Source organism: Onychostruthus taczanowskii, unplaced genomic scaffold (genome assembly GCF_017590055.1).
Source record: "Onychostruthus taczanowskii isolate IOZ18803 unplaced genomic scaffold, ASM1759005v1 scaffold10, whole genome shotgun sequence".
Classification (NCBI taxonomy): Eukaryota; Metazoa; Chordata; class Aves; order Passeriformes; family Passeridae; genus Onychostruthus; species Onychostruthus taczanowskii.
This window is the reverse complement of record NW_024496526.1, coordinates 17115450-17132949: the sequence shown is the minus strand read 5'-3', so window position 1 is coordinate 17132949 and position 17500 is coordinate 17115450.

The following is a 17500-nucleotide window of genomic DNA, read 5'->3' as shown; positions in this document are numbered from 1 at the left end:
GCCCTGCAGCAGCTCCTGGCTCCCCTGGGCTCTGTCCATGTCCTGCTCTTGGATCCCAGGGCTGGTCCAGCTCTGCAGTTGGGGTCTCACAGATCCCACCCCATCCCTCCGGCCCCTCTGCACAGGGACTTTGCCCTCCCAGCCCTGTTCCCTTTCCCTGCACTCTGTCCCCATCCCATCACCCCAATTTCCCTGCACTCTGTCCCCCTTCCATCACCCCAATTCCCCTGCACTCTGTCCCCACTCCATCACCCCAATTTCCCTGCACTCTCCCATCTCCTCTCCCTGGGCAGCAGCCCTGGCACAGCCCAGGAAAGCAAACAAAGCCTTGGATTTGTTTAATCCCAGTAAGAACCCTCAGAAGCCCCAGGGAACAGGGCAGGAGGGGGAGCAGAGCCCCTGGGAAGCAGCCATGGAGTGACCTCTGAGGGACACTAAAGTGATCCCGCGTGGGACACCCTCACATTTGTGATTATTCCTCTGATATTCCTCATTACTGCCCTGAATAGCTCTTCATTTCTCCTCCTCCTCCTCTGCTCACTCTCAGGCATCTCCTGCTCGTTTACAAGAAGCTCTCCGGCCACAATGAAATGTGTGTCACCAAGAAAGTGTCACCAAGCCTGCCTGGGACCGCACAGCTGGGGGTGCTGAGCTCCTGCTGGAATCTGAAGGCAAGCCCTGAGCTCAGCTGCAGTGACCGAGGCACAGAGCTCAGGTGAGGACTGGGAAACTCAGCATTCCCTCTGGGATGGCCCAGCTGGCAGAGCTGCCTGTGGAGCACGGGGAATGTGTGCCCAGGGCTTGCCAGGGTAGCACAAACCTGGGATGAGGCCAGCAGGAGCCACCTGCCAGAGGCCACAGGGAGTTCCTGATCCATGGAAGGGGGTGTGTTGGAGTTCTGGCTGCTGGGAATTCCAGAGTTTCTGTGCTGCCAGGCACTGACCCCCAGGAGAACACTGCACTGACCTGAGGCCCTGGAGAAGCTTCCAAAATGGAATGACAGAACTGGGATTGTGGCTGTGCAGTTTGGATAGAAGTGTGTGATATCACAGGCTGGGAAACTCAGAGTTTAAGGTTGAAAATACAGGGGTATATAAAGAGCAAGATGGAGGTTTTGGGGGGGAGGCTGCTCCTTCTTCTTCTTCTTTTCCTTCTTCACCTTCTTCACCTTCTTCTCCTTCTTCTTCACCTTCTTCTCCACGGCTTTGGGTGTTATTGTGTAATTAATAACCAAGGACCAACAGTGATGGAGGCAGGGCAGGGGAACAGCCCAGAGGGGCCCTGGGGGCTGAGCCCACCCAGCACCCAGCCTGGGAATCGCCTGCCCTTGGCCAAAAACGTGGCAAAGCCCTGGCATTGGCTCTGTCCAGCTCTGGCACTGGCTCTGTCCAGCTCTGCACTGGCTTTGTCCAGGTCCACATTGGTTTTGTCTGGCTCTGGCACTGGCTTTGTCCAGCTCTGCATTGGATTTCTCCAGCTCTGGCATTGGCAGCAGCCCAGGAATGTTCCTGAGGGGAATGTGGCAGCAGGACACACAGGCTGGGCCCTGCTGGCAGCTTTGGGCTTGGTTCTGCTCCTGTGCCACGTGCCTGCACCTGGTTTATGGAAAAGTTCCTGCCTGGGGATATTCCTGCCTGGAAAGGGATGGATCTGCTCAGAAGAGAGGAAGAAATATGAGCACAGCTGGGACAAATTCCTTGTTTGAGGCTTCCTTGGAAAATGCCGCATTATAAAATGAGGATGGAAAAGACCTCTGAGGCCACCAAGAGCATCCATCACCCATGGCATTCACCACTGCCCCGTGTCCCCAGGTGCCACATCCACACATTCCCTGAATATTCCCAGGCACGGGGGAGCTCCTTTCCTCACCCCCACCCTCACCCCCAGGCACAGCTGGAGGCCAGCATCCCCCAGAGCTGCACCAGGTCCCCCGAGGTTTGCCCTGCTTTTCCTGGTGATGCTTTGTGTGGCTCCCAGCTGCTCCTGCACGGCTTCCCGGCTCCATTCCTGGGGTTCCAGCCCCGCTCCTGGCTGGAGCAGCTCCTGGCACTGCTGCTGCCTCCCCCCTCCAGTGCTTCTTTGCAATGTTGGCTCTTAGACCTTTTCCCCCCGAATCTTGTGTCTCCCAGCAGGAATCCGCACGGGCGTGCAGGGGATGGATTCCCCAGGAGATTCCCAGCAGGAATTTTCATGGAATACGCACTGCAGGGAGCCGTGCCATCCCTGGAGGGGGCCGAGGCCAGGCTGGACGGTGGCTCGGGGCTGTCCCCTCCCTGCATCCCACTGAGGGGAGCTCTAATCCCAGCAATGAGCCCTGAGCTGCCAAGGCTCACTGTTTATCACTTTTACCGTTATTTATAATTTTTATCATTATTTCCTGTGGCAACAGGGCCGGCTTTGATGGGCTGAAAGTGCCAGAGGGCAGGGATGGATGGGAGATTGGGAACTGGGAATTCCTGGCTGGGCTGGAATTCCCAGAGCAGCTGGGGCTGCCCTGGATCCCTGGAATGTCCAAGGCCAGGCTGGATATTGGGGCTAGGAGCAGCCTGGGACAGTGGGAGGTGTCCCCAGGGTGGCACTGGATAATTCTCAATGTCCCTTCCAACCCAAGCCGTCCTGTGCCCTACAACCATTCCTGTAAATCTCCGGTGCTTGGGTTTGTTCTGCCAGTCCTTGGAAGCCTCTTGGGTTACCTGAGAGCAGAAGTGGAATTGTTTGTGGGGTATTTCCATCCAGGATAAATATAAATATAAATATAAATATAAATATAAATATAAATATAAATATAAATATAAATATAATATAAAAATATATAAAATATCTATTTATATAAATAATTCCCAGAACAATCCACTCTGCCTTCACAGGGACACTGTCCCCTTGGTGTCCCCTCAATGCCACGAGTGCATGGTGACGATGACTATGGAATTCCTGGCACACAGTGCTGGATGTCCTCAGTTCCAGCAGCCACAGAACAAAGTGCAGCAGCCCTTGGCGTGGAGTGTGGGGCAGGATAAATCCCACCCAGGATAAACAAGCCTGGGTGTGGGGCTGGGGCTCTCCTGGGCTGGGTCAGGTACCCTGAGCTCCAGGGGGGTACCAGAGCTGGGAATTCTGTGCCAGCTCCTTGGAGACCTGGTCCGGGCAGGGAACTCCTTGGCACAATAAATAGTTTTGGTGGTTGTAGCTGAAAGTTGGGTTTGTTCTGCTGGAACGACTCAAAAATGGCACATTCCTCCCTCTAGGTGTTCACATGTCCTGAAAATGGGATATTTGTTCCACAGGGCCTCTCCAGGGAGAGCTCAGAGCCCCTGGCAGGGCCTGAAGGGGCTCCAGGAGAGCTGGAGAGGGACTGGGGACAAGGATGGAGGGACAGGAGCCAGGGAATGGCTCCCACTGCCAGAGGGCAGGGATGGATGGGAGATTGGGAACTGGGAATTCCTGGCTGGGCTGGAATTCCCAGAGCAGCTGGGGCTGCCCCTGGATCCCTGGAGTGTCCCAGGCCAGGCTGGAACACCCTGGGACAGTGGCACTGGGGTGATTCTGAAGGTCACTCCAAAGGAACCCAACCTGTGATTCCAGACTTTGTAAAAAGCAAGAGCAGTCCTTGTTCCCTGCAAACCACACCCTTTCTGTTGGCTCCACGTGGATTTGGCCCCACCAAGGCCCTCTGGCCTCAGCAGGCCCTGTCTGAGGGCTGGCAGCCACGTTTAACCCCAGGTAACTCCTTTCTTCTCGGGCTGCCTTCGAGTTCTACATTTTCAGGTTTTATTTCAAATTTAAAACAGCTCTGCTCCTCCAGAGCAGAAAAACAAGCCCAGGGGATGTCCCCCCGTTCCCAGGGCTCCCTGGTGACAGCCCAAGGTGGCAAAAACATCACCCAGGACAAATCTTCCCCTGGAAGCACCTCAGGCATGATTTGGCTGGGGAGCGTTGGACTTGTCCCCCGTTAAAGGTTAATTTTCCCTTCGTTACTGGATGGAATTGCAGCAGGCTCTGCGTGCCCCGTGTTTCCTGGCAGCTCCCTTATCTGAGATGCTCAAGAGCAGCTCTGCAGTGATTTGTGGCCATCACATGCTTGGTGCTGGGCTATTTCTGGCTCCTTATCCGTGGCCAGCAGCTCCAGCTCCGAGGGCACGCTCCGGGGGGCAGCGGATGAGGGGCAGGGACGGGCACGGCAGAGGTGCCACGGCAGGCAGGACCATCCCCAGGGCCTGGCAGGGGCTCCAGCAGGGCACTTCCTGGCTTTGGGGCCATTTCTTCCATGGATCTGTGTCCTGGTGTGGCAGTATCCATGGGATGGGCCTCGTCCATCAGCTGATGAACCTCAACCCCAGCTCTGCTTCTCCAGGTCCTGCAGGAGCTTCCAGCGACTCTCCAAAGGAATTTTGTGGGGAGTGGAGACTCTGCCTCCTCTGCCCTCAAGCCCAGCCTCCATGGAAAGCTGCTCCAGCTCCCAGCCCCTTCCCTGGGCACTCCAGCCCCTTCCCTGGGCAATCCATCCTCTTCCCTGGGCAATCCAGCTCCTTCCCTGGGCAATCCAGCATCTTCCCTGGGCAATCCAGCCCCTTCCCTGGGCAATTCAGCTCCTTTCCTGGGCAATCCAGCTCCTTCCCTGGGCAATCCAGCCCCTTCCCTGAGCAATTCAGCTCCTTCCCTGGGCAATCCAGCATCTTCCCTGGGCAATCCAGCTCCTTCCCTGAATCCAGACCTTTCCCTGGGCACTCCAGACTCCTCCCTGGGCTACTCAGACCATCCCTGGGCAATCCAGACCCTTCCTTGGACTATCCAGACCCTTCTGTGAATCCAGCCCCTTCCCTAGGCACACCAGCCCCTTCCCTGGGCAATCCAGCCCCTTCCCTGGGCACTCCAGACCCTCCCTGGGCACTGCACAGGTGCTGGGGGTGGCACAGAGCCCCCCCTCTCCAAGGGGCCCCCCCAGAAGCAGGAGCTTCCCCTTGGAAGCTGCTCTGGCCCCAGAGGGCAGTTTCAGGGGGATCCTTTGCTGGAAACCACTTTAATGTGTTTATTTCCAAGGGGAGAACAGAAATCTCGGAGAGCAGTGCCCAGTTCATGGCACAGTCCCATCCCAGCTTCCTCGTTCCAGGGCACGGCCCCATCCTGCTGGAATTCAGAGCAATCCATGGTGGGGAAATGGAAAAGACAAAGCCAAAGCCAGCCAGCAGGGCTGTGGGAGCGGGGACAGGCCCAGGGATGGGGCTGCCCAGTCCTGCCCCACTTGGAACGAGGACTCACAGCCCTCCCTCTGCCTGCCAGGGCAGGGAAGCAGAGCCAGCACCTCAACCCCCAAAAAAACAACCCCAAAATGCTGGGATTTGAGTCCATTCTGCAGCGTTGTAGTTGGCCAAATATAGTTTTTCCTGTAGTGAGGAGTATCGATGGATTTCATCTGACTGTGCCCAAAATAACCTCTCCAATGTGCTGAGCCTGGATTTTCTGTCAGCGACTGGAGCAGGGATTTCACTGAGCCCTCTCTGGGTGTGGGGGACCCAAAGCTCACCCCAATCCCGTGGGCAGGGACCTCCCAGGACCCCAGCTGGCTCCAGGCCACCCAACCCAGGTAGGAAGGAAATGGTGAATTTGACTTCATGTTCTCAGAAGGCTAATTTATTATTTTATTATTTATCTTATATTAAATAATACCAAACTAAACCATACTATGGAATACAGAAAGGATACAGACAGAAGGTTAGAAAGGTACTAATGAAAAACTTGGTTTTTTTTTTTTTTTTGGGGGAAAAACCCGTGACTTTTTTTTTTTTTTGAGTCTGACACAGCTTGGCCATTATTGGCCAACAAGGAAAAACAATTCACATGAAACTAATAAAACAATTACCTGTTGGGTAAACAATATCTAAACCACATTTCAAAGCAGTAAAACAGGATAAATAAATGATAAATAAATGTTTTCCTTTTTCTCTGAAGTTCCTCAGCTTTCCAAAAGGAATCTTAGCCAAGAGATTTTTCCAAAACACAAAACAGAAACACAGGAGTGCTGCAGATCCCCTTTGGATCCCCTCTGGGTGCTGTGGGAAGGACAAAAGGGGCGGCAGCTCCAGCTCTATTTCTGTGCCACCAGGGTGGCAGATGGTGCTGCTTTTGTGCCTCCCACTCTCCCAATGTTTAATTACAGCCCAGGAATAGCTGCCTCCCTGACTTACGGTCAGCTGCTCCTCCAGCACGGTGGGACAGCAAGGGAGGACAAAACCAGCTTTATTCCCCCCCTTCCCATCAGGAAAAAGCCCCGGGAATGGCGGCAGAGGCCTTTCAGAGAGGGGCTTCTGCCAGGTTTGGGTTTTATCCCGGTTCTCTCCAGCCACCTGAGGGATTCAGTGGTGCTGCAAGGGCTGCTCCCTGTGGGGAGTGCTTATTACACAGAAGAATTCCAGATTTTCTGCCCCGTCCCTGGAGGTGCTGCCTGGCAGTGGTTTGGAGCAGCCTGGGACAGTGGGAGGTGTCCCTGCCCACGGAATGGGATGGGATTTTGGGTCCCTTCCACCCCAACCACTCCAGGACTCTGGTTTGCTGAGACAATGGCTGGGCCTCTGCATCCCTGGGCTTTTCCTGAAAACAATCCCTGTGGAAAAGGAGAGCAGCTGGATGTAAACCCAGCCATCAAACACCTCCTGCTCTGCCTCCACCCCACAAAAATGGGATCTCCCCCTTCCTCCCTGAGCCTCATTCCAATGGATCCAGCACCCAAAGCTTGGCTTTGGGAGTGAAAGCTTCAGCCTGGAGCCTGACTTGGGAGGGAAATCCCAACTGAGGGCTTCCCCACGCTCCCAGCCACAGGAAAATGTGGATTTCCTCAGGGAAAAGAAGTTCCAAACCCGGGGACAGGGCGGAGCAGGAGCGTGGGAGCAGATCCCAGCAACACCCCAGGCTTGGATCCACTGCTCCTGCCTGTGTCATTCCCTGGCTCCTGTCCCTCCATGCCTTGTCCCCAGTCCCTCCCCAGCACTCCTGGAGCCCCTTTGGGCCCTGGAAGGGCTCTGAGGTTTCCCTGGATCCTTCCCTCTCCAGGGGAACATTCCCAGCTCTCCCAGCCTGGCTCCAAGTTTTTCCATCTGGATCTGAAACTTTGCTGTCGTTCAGCAGAGCACTCCCTCTTTGATTGGGATTTGATTGACTATTGCTTTTCCTTGGAGAAACCCCATTAATTGCCTCATTAGAGTGTTGGGAGTGCTAATTGGTGTGGTCTGCAGATTGGGGCCCCACCCTGTGCCTGGCTGGCTCTGCTGGCAGCGGGTCCCTCCGCCTGGCACCATTCCAGGACAGGGTGTTTTGGTTAAAGGGAAGCAGAAAAAACCTGGATCTGCTTTGTTCCTAGAAAAACGAGGCCTTTGGCTGCTCTCCCAGTAATGACAGAGCTGGGTTTAGCACAGCCAGCTGATGGTTTAGGTCTGGCCTTGGCCCTCTGGCTCTGACATTATCGACACCCTGTGCAAGGTAAGGGATCATCGGGGGTGGTCCTGCTCCTAAAACACACCCCACTGGTTGCAGGGAAAACACGGATTCTCCCAGCCAAGGAAAACATGTTTCCTGTGCTGTCCATCCCCCTGCTGCTCAGCAAAGGCAGCCAAGGCCAGAGCTGCTGCTGTTTCACTGACACAGCTGAGGAGGACACTTCCTGGTAGGGTTCCCAGAGGAGGAGGAAAGAAATGAATCTGACTCCATGTTCTTAGAAAGCTAATTTATTATTTTATGATATTATATGATATTAAAGAATGCTGTACTAAACGATACTAAAGGATACAGACAGAAGGCTACAAGGATAATAATGAAAACCCGTGACTCCTTCCAGAGTCCTGACACAGCTGGCCAGTAATTGGCCAATAAGTAAAAACAATTCACATGCAACCAATGAAAGAATCTCCTGCCACACCCCAAAGCAGCAAAACACAGGAGAAGCAAATCACATAATTATTGTTTACACTTTTCTCTGAGGCTTCTCAGCTTCCCAGGAGAAGAAATCCTGGCAAAGGGTTTTTTCAGAAAATATGAGTGACAGACACTTTAATATTTAAATTACAGATAATCTCTTTTGATAGGATTTGGGAGAGCTTTGGGAGGGTTCCCCATCCCTGGCAGTGCCCAAGGCCAGGCTGGACAGGGCTTGGAGCAGCCTGGGAGAGTGGGAGGTGTCCCTGCCATGGCAGGGTGGCACTGGATGAGCTTTAAGGACCTTTCCAAGCCAAACATCCTGAGGTTTTAGGATTTTATGGAATGTGTATGGATACATTTTCCTCTGCTTATTTAAGATTTTGGTGGGACTGACCTCTAAGTCCAGCTGGGATTGAGAACAACACCTGGAACAATCCTGCTTCCATTTTTAGCCATGTTGTCTCCTAAATATCTGGGAACCTCAGGAAACCTTTTATGAGGAGGAGGAGCAAACCATCAGCTGTTGGTTTCCTTCCCCTGGAAAAGGAGGGTGAGGCTGGAGAAAAGGGAGTGAAGGAAATCCCAAGTGCACTGGGGATCCATTCCCTTGGGAAAACCAGTGTTCCCTGGGCTCTGAAACTGGGGAATCGCTTCCTGCTGGGATGGATCCACGGCCAGGCTGGAAGGGGTCACCTCACACAGCTCCCTGGGACAGCTGGGCTCTGCAATTCCCAGATTTTGGGAGGAAAGTCACAGAGGCCACAGCCAGCACGTCCTGGCAGGGCATGCTGCACACAGGATGCTCCTCTTCCTCAGCCCTTGGAATCAGGGATTCCTGACAAGCCTTGGAGAGGTCCAAGGCTAACAGAGAGGTGAAATATGGGATCTGTCAGGAGTTTAATTAAAGAGAGAACGATTCCAGTCCCTCAGCTCATTTAAAGCACAGCTCGGGAGGCTCTTCTCTCCTCACAGGTAATTATCCAAGCGTTCCCTGCACATATTCCCAAGGAAAAGCAGAGTGTGCTCATCCATCACCTGGTTAATGCCAGGGCTGGTGATAAACAGCAACAAGGAGTTATCAGGGTGAAATGGGATTGGGATCTTCTCAGCTCCCTCAGCACAAGAGGAGCTTTTCCCAAACCAACCCCAAGAGGTGTTTCAAAGCAGGAAGATTTTAACACATTAAATAATTATTAATAAAACGTAATTAATTGAATAATTAATTTAATTTCATTTAAATACTTAAATATTTAAACGACCTCTTCCCAGTGCAGAGAGGAAGGACAAACCCTTCCATGGCACAGATGAGAATCCAGCATTTCACTGAGGCTTCCCTGGGCTCTGTGTCCCCCCTCTCCAGGGCTCAGAGCCGGGGGCTCACCCAGGCTGACCCTCCTTGGGGCTGATGCATCTCCAGCACCTGGGCCCTGACTCCTGGGGGAAGCTGCTGGAGAGGGAAATCGGGCACAGCAGGGCTGCTGCTCCTGGCAAAGAGCACCTGGGAGCTCTGCCAGGCCTCTGGGCTCGGCCAGAGCAGAGCCCAGGCTGCTCCAGGAGGGCACAGCTCCAGTGCTGGCAGCTTTCATCAGACACGCTTTGCTTTGTGTGCTTCTCTCCCATTTTGGTGCAGAAAGAGCCAATTTAAGGGGCAGAGAAAGCCCAATTAAAGTGGCACAAAAAGCCCAATTAAAGGGGCACAAAAAGCCCAATTAAAGGGGGACAAAAAGCCCAATTAAAGGTGCCTTCAAGCTTGGCTGGAAGGTTCCCTTCCCTGCCCATGGAGGGGGTGGCTTTAAAGTTCCCTTCCAACCCAATCTGGTCTGGGATAGAGGGCAAAAAGGATCCTCAAACCCCGCAGCTGCACCCCTGGTGTGGCAGGGTGGGAAAGCAGCAGCAGGGTGGGATGGGATGGGATGGGATGGGATGGGATGGGATGGGATGGGATGGGATGGGATGGGATGGGATGGGACGGGACCCCCAGGCTGTCCCTCAGCTCCTTCCCACCCTTGAGCAAAGGGCATCCAGAGGGACCCTCAGTGTCCCAGCCCCTGCAGCTCTGGGATCTCCACCCCAGGCAGGGCTGTTCCAGAGGGGCTGCAGTTCCACATCCCAATCCCTGTGCCCCCCAGGACCCCCAGCCCAGCTCAGGGGGTCTGCAGCTCCCCATCCCAATCCCTGTGCCCCCAGGGCCCCCAGCCCAGCTCAGGGGGTCTGCAGCTCCCCATCCCAATCCCTGTGCCCCCAGGGCCCCCAGCCCAGCTCAGGGGGTCTGCAGCTCCCCATCCCAATCCCTGTGCCCCCAGGGCCCCCAGCCCAGCTCAGGGGGTCTGCAGCTCCCCATCCCAATCCCTGTGCCCCCAGGGCCCCCAGCCCAGCTCAGGGGGTCTGCAGCTCCCCATCCCAATCCCTGTGCCCCCAGGGCCCCCAGCCCAGCTCAGGGGGTCTGCAGCTCCACATCCCTATCCCCATGGCCCCAGGACCCCCAGCCCAGCTCAGGGGGTCTGTAGCTCCACATCCCAATCCCCAGGACCCCCAGCCCAGCCCAGGGGAGCTCCACATCCCAGTGTGTAGCTCCACATCCCAATCCCTGTGCCCCCAGGACCCCCAGCCCAGCCCAGGGGGCTGCAGCTCCAGCAGAACCCCGCTGGATCCCAATCCCTTGCAGCTCCTGCCCGGCCCCGCAGGGCTCCGGGGCTGGGCTGGGCAGCTACCGAGGAGCAGGGATATATTTAGACAGGGAATAATCTGCATTATGGATGAAGGCACACGGCATGGCAGCCCTACACGGAAAGGCACTCGCGGCGCTGCTCGGGGCGGGCCCTGGCTCTCCTGAGGGAACAGGCCTTGGCTCCTTCTCCCGCCCTTCACCCGTATGCCAAACCTCTCTCTGGAGGTAAAAACCTTTTATCCTCATCCATAGGTAATGAGGGACAGAGTTATAAATACCTGGTGGCGTTCAGATCTTTCACAAGTTCGTGCTTTAGCTCTTCTCAGGCCTTGAATGCTCTCCTGTCCCGGCCTGCTCTCCCTGGAGAACGGGAGCTGCACGTGGAGACAGGAACGTGCTCCATTAGTAACTTGGCAGCTCCAGAGGAGCGCTCAGAAGGTTGTTTGTTTGACTGGTGTGCCCACACCGAGGGGCTGGGAGCAGAGGGCCGAGCCGCTGGGTCAGCCAGGAGCGTTTCAGGGAGCAGAGAGAAGCCATGGCCCGGCAGGAGAACTGCAAAGCCCGAGCTGCAAGGTGCAGCTCCCAAACCAGCCTCCCATGCAGGAGGTGCCAAGGGAAAAGCAGTGTTCAGGTTGCTGCCAGCCCCAGCCACGCCGTGGTTCCCAGGCCGAGCAGCAGCCATGGATCCCAGCAGCAATGGATGGTTCCAGAACACTCTGGGAGCAGAGGTGTGTTGAGGTGAACACCCCGTGTGTGGAGACACGAGGCTTGGCTCCGTTTTCTCGGAAGTTTGATTTATTATCTTATATATTATATTAAAATGCTGCATTAAAACTATATTAAAAGAACAGAGAGAAAAAGAAAGATCAGAAGGTTACAAATAACCAGGACAGAACAGAATGCATAACAAAATCCTGTGGCTGCTCCCAGCCCCGGCACAGGTGGCTGTGGTTGGCCATCAACTGAAAACAATCCACATGGAGCAACGGAAGATGCACCCGCTGCATCCCACAGCAGCACACAGTTATTGTTCACATTTCTTTCCTGGGGCTCTCAGCTCTCAAGAGAGAAAAAACCCTAGCAAAGGATTTTTAATAAAATATCACAGCTACAGAGATGAGCCCAGCTCTCCATGAATCCTGGCTCTCCATGGCCCCAGTGCCACGCGTGCTGGCTCAGCAGGCCCTGCAGGGTGGGGACAGTCCCTGTCGGCCAGAAGACACCCAGCGTCTCCTTCCACCTCCTGCCTGAGCTGTTTCCACCTCCCTGGGCGGAATGTGTGCGTGCCAGGCCCCTGGCACCGTTCCCCTCGGGCTGGGATGGCACAGCCAGCTGCTCTGGGGGCAGAAGGGGAACAGCCCCAGAGCCGGTTTGCAAAGACAAACCCCTCACTCCTCTCACCCTCACCAGAAACGTTGCTTTGTGATGTTTGACCCGGGTGAGTTTGAGGTCCCTCCCCACCCGGACCCTGCTGGGATTTGGGAAAGCTCTGGGCGCAGAGCTGGGGTGTCACCTTGCTCTTTTGGGTTCTTCCAAGCCTTCTGATGTTGACATTCTTGTAACGAACTGTCTCACGCACTTTATGTGAATAATTAATTGCTTTGCATTCTTTTCTGGACAAAACCAGGGGGGCTGGAGGCTCCCAACAGCCAGCAGGGGCTGCACAGAACTCAGCTCAAACCCTGAGCTGGTATTTACCCCGGGCAGAGCCACTTTGCCAGGGAAAAATACAGGTGATGGGTGCTGGAGAGGAAATTGGGATTTTTTTCTGGGTGCACAGGGCTATTATCCTTAAAATGAAAACCAGCCAGTTCCAGCTAATGAGCTCCAGCCCACCCCATGTGCGAGATGAACTCTTGCTAGATAGAGAGCTTTGGTTAATCTTGTAATTATCAGATGAATGAAATTATTCCTAACAGCCTGTAATTTCGTGGTCAAGCAGATAATTGCCATCCCTGCACAAAGCAGGGAAAATCTGCCTTGGTGGAAATCAGCTCTGGCCCCCAGCTCTGAGGGCAGCGGCCTCTCCCCATCCCTGCTCCAGCCTGGCTGCCCTGCAGGGCTCTGGGGAAACTCTGCAGGTGACCCCAGTGCTGGGCTGAGCCCCTGCTGCAGGCTGAGCCCTGCCCAGCCCCCTCAGGGGTCCTGCAGCCCCTTCCCAGCTCCCCCAGGGATCCTCCAGCCCCTTCCCGGCTCCCTCAGGGATCCTCCAGCCCCTTCCCGGCTCCCTCAGGGATTCTGCAGCCCCTTCCCAGCTCCCTCAGGGATCCTCCAGCCCCTTCCCAGCTCCCTCAGCTGATCCAGGTATTTTGATTTTTTTGGGGAAAAAAAAAATCCTTTGATTTGGTAATTCCTAAAACCACCTTTCCCCAAAAGTTTTGGCAACTGGAAATAGAAAACCAGCAAAGAACTGAGAGTGGAGTCTGAGAGTGGAGTCACTCAGTGCTCTGGGCCCTGGAGGGGGCACAGGGTGGGTTTGGTGACCCTGGAGGGGACACAGGGTGGGTTTGATATCCTGGAGGAGGCACAGGGTGGGTTTGGTGATGCTGGAAGGGGGCACAGGGTGGGTTTGGTGATGCTGGAGGGGGCACAGAGTGGGTTTGATATCCTGGAGGGGGCACAGGCTGGGTTGATGACCCTGGAGGTGGCACAGGCTGGGTTTGGTGACCCTGGAGGGGGCACAGGGTGGGTTTGATATCCTGGAGGGGGCACAGGCTGGGTTTGGACATCCTGGAGGGGGCACAGGGTGGGTTTGATGACCCTGGAGGGGACACAGGCTGGGTTTGGTGACCCTTCAGGGGGCACAGGCTGGGTTTGATATCCTGGAGAGCTTTTCCAGCCTCAGGGACTCTGGAAGGGGGTGCTGTCAGGGCTGCTGGGTGTAGCTCAGCAGTGGCTCCAGCCTGGCTCTCCCTGCAGACCCCAGCCCTTCCTGGCGTGGACATCTCACCTTGTGAGCTCTGCAGCTTAGCTTCCTCCTCGTTCCAAGGCACATTTGAAATCCCTGCTGTTCAGGAGCTGCTGGAGGTTTATTTTTCCTTGCACTCTGTGCTTTGACTCAGCTGCTTTGGGTTTCATTAAGCAACTGCTGACTTTCCCCTTATTAACATTTGCTGCTGCTTATAAAAAAGAAACGAGGTTCTAACAATAATCACTTTCTTTGCTTAATTAAGGCACTTTTCCTTTAAGGACTGCTGAGTGTTTTTGTGCTTCCTGGTTTGTTTTTTAACACCTTGCCTTAATGATCCCGGGGTTTGAGGGATGGCCCTCGGGAGGAGGAACTTTCCTGGACAAATTAGGGGCTCTCTGGGGACAGGAGTGGTGCCAGCCACGTGTGATTACATTAATGATTGCAGATGAGGCTCTCAGGGAATATCCTGCAATCCAGGCAGGTGATCACAGTGAATCCCAATTCCCAGGGCAGCTCCCTGTTCCTCACCAAGAGCCTGGGAAGGACAGAGCAGGAACAAATGGATCCATCCAAGGGAGGGCTCAGGCTGAGCCATGTGAGCAGCGCAAGGCTGGAGCTCTGCCTGCTGTCTTTGACAGCCCTTCCCACGTTTTTTAATGTCATTCCCTTTAAAACCTCATTTTAAAACTACACCGGCCTCAGAAACAGAGAGAGCTTTAAGGTGACATTTTTATTCATCTCTGCATAAACCCCCAGGGAACAATGGCAAGAGTTAATGTAAATAAGTGTGATGTTTGGGAAAAAACCTGCCAGGGAGCAGTTGTTTCTGTGGCTGGAAGAGGAGCAGGAGCATGGTGGTGATTCCTTCTGGGGGTACTGGGCACTTTCTCTCCAAAGTGACTCAGCTCAGGAAGAGTTTTTGGATGGTTTTCTATTTGCAGTTGTCAAAACCTTTAGGGAAGTGTGTTTTTAGGAATTACCAAATCTCAGGATTTGCTGCCCTCCCAAAAGAGAAGTACCTGGAGCAGCCTGGGATGGTGGAAGGTATCCGTGGGGGTGGAATGGGTTGGGGTTTAAGGCCCTTTTCAACCCAAACCAGCCTGGGATTCCACACACAAGGGTTTTTTGGTGACATTTGAGGATTTTTTGGGTAAATGCATTTTCGGTGGTGGTCACAGCCAGTGCCGCTCTCCATCCCCGGGCTCTAATTCCAGCGAGTCCCAGGGGAGTCTCCTGTTCCAGCTGGATCCCACATTCCCTTTCCTTAGGCTGTGCTGCAGAACCATCCCCGGGAATGCCTTTGTCCTGGTGTGTACATGAAACTATGGAAACCTATGGAAACTATGGGATGTAAGAGCCAGCCTGGACTTGGGATCCTGCTGAGCCCAAACCCAGCAATCCCTGCCCTGTGGGACAGAGGAAGGGAAAACCTGGGATAGAGGATGGAGGGAACAGAAAAAGGGGAAACCTGGGATACAGGAGAGAGGGAACAGCAAAAGGGGAAACCTGGGATAGAGGAGAGAGGGAACAGAAAAAGGAGAAACCTGGGATAGAGGAGAGAGGGAACAGAAAAAGGGGAAACCTGGGATATGGGATGGGGGGAGCAGCAGGAGGGAAAACCTGGGATAGGGGATGGAGGGAACAGCAGGACAGAAAACCTGGGATACAGGATAGAGGGAACAGAAAACCTGGGATAGGGGACAGGGAAGCAGGAGGAGGGGAAAGCTGGGACCCGGTGCCTCTGTGCTGGGAGAAGTGGGAGTCCAGCAGCAAATCCCCTTTCCAAACCCTCATTCCCTAACTGGAGCCGGCTCTAAGACCCAAATGGCCGTGGATTGCAGTTATCCAGGGAATTGAATGATGGAACCATAGACCCGTGGGCTGGAGGGGCCCCGAAGGACCTTCCGGGGGCGCTGCCGTTGTCCTGCTGCCGGCTCCTTTCCCTGGTTTTCCAAGGCTTCCCGGGATGCAGGCAGCTCTGTCTCTATAGAAACGGGACCCGGGCTCTGCTGCAGTCGCTTCTCCAGGGTTTCATTGCAGGAACGTTGGGAAAATTAACGGCAGGAGGAGGAAGAAAATGAGGGATAAGGAAGGAGCAGTCGGGAAGATCTCACGTGTTCAAATTTGGGGTTGTTTTGCCCTCAGAGGGAGGGGAAAGGAGGAGGAATGTTATGGGTTCTGTAGGCTGAGTTGACATTTAATGCACGTGGAAGAATGGGAGTATTTAAATTGCTTTTGACCCAAAAATGGGTCAAAGAACCGGAGTTGGATGGAAAATAAACACAAATTTATTGATTTGTTTGGGAGTGTCAGTCCCAGACAGACTGACCTCCCTGCTGTCGGTGCTTTCCCCTCTCTGAAGACAAAACCCAAAGGTTTCTTTAGTGAAATCCTTGATTTTGATGTATTTGTTCTCATTTAAGGTTTATTATCCCGTGGGTTGTTCGGAGAACCATCCGTGGCAGAATTCCTGCCCCATTCCCCCAAGGGCTGCATTCCACAGGGAATTGGGTCACAATTCCACAGGGAACTGGAATTCCACAGCTCCCAGGGTAACTGTTCCCTCATTCCTTCCTCCTTGGGAGCAGATTCCGTATGAAGGTACATTCCTCTGGTTGAAATTCCAAGGATCTCATTCCAAAGGGTGGCTTGCCTACTCTTTGGGCTGGATTCATCTCTTTTTAGTGCACGATTTAGCGAGTGCTGGAAATTCTCCTCCGTGCTCGCGCAGCCTCTACTTCCAAAATATCCTGGAAAAAGGCTGGAATGCAGCATTCCAGCTCTGCCAGGAGCAGGGCTGTGTGGGAAGGGTTGTACAGAAACAGAGCCACTCCTGAATGGAGTGGAAAAGAGGAATAAAACCCAGGAGGTTTGTACTGCTGGAAACGACTAATTGAGGGTGGGACAAAACAAAACAAAAACAAACAAACAAAAAAAACCAAAAAAACCCCAAAAAAACCCCACAAACAAAAACAAAACAAAACAAAAAAACTCCAAAAAACCCCCACACCTTTCCCAAGAATTGTCTTCTGATGGAGGAAGGATTTTCCATTGGATTTTCAGGATTTGACAAAAATGTCTCAAGTAAAGCAGGGTAAGTATTTCAGATGTTCAGCTGAAGCTCACTCTGGGAAGGAATCCCAACTTAAAGCCATTCCTTGTGGTCTGTTTTACCTGGAATGATGCTCTGAAACCTTCAGGACAGGGCAGGTCCCATCCAGAATATCCCATGGGAGCAGGAACACTTCAGAATTCCCGGGATAGAGCAGTTTGTCCTCAGCTTTGGCCCTCCCAGATCCGTGGGGATCCAGTGCTGCTGTTTGAAGACTTCTAAAAGCAAACAGAACTGGGAGGAACCATGGGCAGCCCCGGGGTGAGAGCCCCTCATCCCTCACAATTCCCTGCTCCTGGAAGTGACTGATCCCAAAATCCCGGTGGGAAAAGAGGGATCCAAACAGGAGTCTGGGACGGTGAAGGTTTAGGAGAGGAGAGATGAGGCCCTGTCAGCTGGGATGTGAATCACGGCAGGATAAGAGGGTGATAATTCGGATTTTACTCTAGAGAAATTTCTATTCCAGGATTTTGGATGCTGGGAATGACTTCAGCTCCCTGCAGTGTTTCCAGGTGGAAAGGTTTGCTAATATTCCCATTTCACCATCTCCTGATTCCAGAGCTCTCCTGGTGGGTGCAGAACTCCCACTGGGCTCTCCCATGGATGTGGGAGCCAAACCAGATCTGGGGGATTCCAGAGCTAAGGACAAAAGGGGAATATTTTGGAAATACATCCTTTTTTAGATTGAATTCCCTCCCAAATAATATTCCAGCTTTGGAGCCTCCTTTCTCCCTGGCCTCCTTTCCTGGCTGTCTAGGCACCTCTGGGTTTTCCAGCCCCCAGTGGGATAATTCTGGTTCCACAGGACTGACATAGGAAAGCACCTTGGATTTCCTTTGTTCCCTTTCCCTCACAGGAATTCCTGCCACCAGGGCTGAGGAATTGTTCTCTGCGCTGGCACAGC